General features: G+C 41.3%; 1 pseudogene; it reads left to right on the plus strand.

Annotated features, from left to right (window-relative positions):
* Window positions 1–1336: 1336 nt before the first annotated feature.
* On the plus strand, window positions 1337–3119 carry LOC110123549 (olfactory receptor 4D1-like; annotated as a pseudogene).
* Window positions 3120–3368: the final 249 nt, after the last annotated feature.

The raw sequence follows: 3368 nt of genomic DNA on the forward strand, positions 1-3368 counted from the left end.
GGAGAAGGGAATGGCTACTCACTCTAGTATTCTGGCCTGGAGAACTCCAGGGTCTGTATAGTCCATGGAGTTACAAAAAGTCAGATGACTGAGCGACTTTCATTTGCACTTAACTTTCACATAGACTTGATGGTACTAAATCTAACGTTGGAAGAGAGCTTTGGGAAGTAATTTGGGTGGATGTACTGTTAAAATAACTGCTTCAGATTGCATTTAAAACCCAGTAATTTTAGCAACCAAGTATAGCGTTGCCCTTGTGAGATAGGAAACAGAGGATAAGTAAGTTCACTTTAAATATTTCCACATAATCCATTACCTACTTAATACAGTATTTGGCAACATTCACTGAGCATGTGCTGTTACCAGAGTTTCTGTTCCAAGATCTGGGGTTGCTAAGATATTGAAGTTATGATACAGTTGGTTGAGGGGAGAAAGTGGAAAAATGAATGATGGTAAATATATAACAGAAGTATTTTTGAAATGTTATAAGAACCCTGAGAATGGGAAATTTGTTCTGCATGGGAGAAAAGGTGACAGGAGTAACAGAGGGTGACATTTGAATGGGCTTTTCTAGATTTGAGAAAGTCAGATCAGAATTCTGGGAAACCCATATGGAAATAAATAAATAAAATATTTAATAATCTATTGAAAAGCTTGTGGCCCATTGGAGGTATAGATATTGATAAGGAAGGCAGATGAAAATTACATTTCATAGTCTGTATGACATGCTGAGTTGCATACACTTCCGTGTGTTTCTACCCTGACTTGATCTGCAAGGTATTAGATGTGGCTTCTAAGGGACTCTGGTGGAATCACTACAAGAATAGATGTGAGAGGGGAACATGATCAGACCAGCATTTAGAAAAGTCTCAGGTACAGCTGTGTAGAAGGCGTACTGGAGGAAGAGAAGATGAAAGTGAAAAAATAAGAAGGGAGTGACCTCTAATGGATAATGGATCTGGGGAGTCAGATGAGAGCAAGTGGAGACTGAAAGGAAGTGGAAGGGGGGAGGTCACCAATCATTCTATCTCTCACCCTCCGAGAGTCTTTCTTCACCTTTGGTCCCAATTTCTCCTCTGCCCCTTCATCTTTCCATTTCCCATCTTTCACTCATTCTATCTCCACATCTTTTTTCCCTTTAAATTTCTTCTTTCATTCAATTCTTCACCTATTTCCATTTCGTCTCCTTCAATAATTTTCTTTCTCTTCTATTGGATTGTATTCAACAACTTCTGAAATTGCTGTCTTTCCAGAAGAGCTCTAAGTCTCCTGTTCAAACAATATATTCACCTATGTCTGTACTAATTAGTTACACTTCTGCCACTTGACTCCGCCTATGTTGTGGGTGAGCTGAGCCTCACTCAGTAAGGGGCTACCTACCATGGAGGATGGGGAAATATGAAATGTCCCAGGTGTGCAGTTGTGGCCAGAGGTTCTCCTGCATGGACTTGCATATTTCACTCATGCTAGAATTAATACAAGGTACTTATTAGTTACTGACTAACAGCAAGGATGATCACTGCAGGGCACAAATAAATTCTGAAATGAAGGTTGTATCAATAGCACATTTTCATTGAATTGTAGAAGAAAAACATAGACACATGAAAAAGTTCATTAACATTATTATCTGTTAACTGTTGCATGAAAGAAAAATGATTGGTACAAAAATGTATTAGAGACTGGAAAAGGGAGAATATCTTAAGAGTAGGAGACTACACAGAGGAGAGTAATTACCATTTATTGTTTTAGACACTGTTCTAGAAAATGTATGTGTTATTTTATTCAAACTCCGAGACAAATTTAAAATCTGAGACTCAAATAAGAGATTTACTCAAGGTCAAATCTCAGAGAAATATAAAGTTATGAACTTTACATTTCCCAATGCTGTTGGGCTCTATGTGTCTTCTCACCACTCTATTACCACTGAATCTTTGAAAAGCAGGTTGCATATGTCTCTAGATCAATTTAAGGTATCTTGTGAATTTGTACTCCAGTATCAGCTCTCCAAAGACAAGATCACTTATATCAGCCCAGGGTATTATGATCTGCACATCAGGGTGTCCTTTGTCTGGACTTGGACAGTTGCTTTGAGTCACTGAGCACTAGAATGACACATAGTAACTTCATGCATCTCTGTTTGTGGTGTGTTTTCTTTAGGTGTATGGAGAAGACAGCGTGGATTCAGGGAACCACACAATGGTGTCAGAGTTTGTCTTCCTGGGGCTCACAGACTCAGGAGCTCCAGCTCTTCTTGTTCCTGGTGTTTCTGTTTGTCTAAACCGCCACTGTCATGGGAAACCACCTCATCATGGTCACGGTAACCTCTGATTCCAGGCTCCACACACCCATGTATCTCCTGCTGAGAAACCTGGCTGTCTTAGATTTCTGTTTCTCCTCAGTCACTGCCCCAAAGATGCTTGTGGACATCCTCACTGAGAAGAAGAACATCTTCTACCAGGGCTGCATGTCCCAGATTTTCTTTTTTCACCTCTTGGGAGGTGGGACTGTCTCCTTCCTCCCAGTGTTAGCCTGTGACCACTACATAGCCATCTCCCGGCCCCTCGACTATGTCACCATCATGAACACTCAGGTGTGTGTAGGGCTGGTGGTGGCTGCCTGGGTAAGGGCCTTTGTCCACTCCATTTTCCAGCTGATTCTCATGCTCCCATTACCTTTCTGTGGCCCCAACACAGTTATCCAACCCTTGGATAACTTTTACTGTGACATTCCACAAGTGCTAAGACTTGCCTGCACAGACACCTCCCTCCTGGAGTTCCTTATGATCTCCAACAGTAGGATGCTTGTCTTCATCTGGTTCCTCCTCCTTCTGATCTCTTATACTGTCATCCTGGTGATGCTGAGGTCCCACTCAGGGAAGGCAAGGAGGAAGGCAGCTTCCACCTGCACCACCCACACCATCATTGTTTCTGACTTTTATTCCCAGTATCTATATCTATGTTTGACCCTTCACTTCCTTTCCCATGGACAAAGCTGTGTCTGTCAGCAACACCATCTTGACCCCTATGCTCAACCCCATCATCTATGCACTGAGGAATCAGGAGATGCAGGCAACCATGAAGAGATTAGGCAAATGCCTAGTGATTTCCAGCAGAAAGTGAACTTAAGATAGATTGACATTAAATGACAAATGTTTTCTCTGAACTGTTTCCCCGTGTGAGAAGTGGAGAAAAGGTTTTATTGAGTGTGTCAGGTATTGTGTTAGGCACTTTTGTACTTTTGTGTCATTCTCAGAAAAGTGACAGTGGGTATGCTATTATTATTATTAATATATTAAAAAGTTTTGTCCACCCCTGGTTCCTCAATTGTAAAGAATGTGCTTGCCAATGCAGGAGACATGAGTTCAATCC

Source organism: Odocoileus virginianus, chromosome 17 (genome assembly GCF_023699985.2).
Source record: "Odocoileus virginianus isolate 20LAN1187 ecotype Illinois chromosome 17, Ovbor_1.2, whole genome shotgun sequence".
Lineage (NCBI taxonomy): Eukaryota > Metazoa > Chordata > Mammalia > Artiodactyla > Cervidae > Odocoileus > Odocoileus virginianus.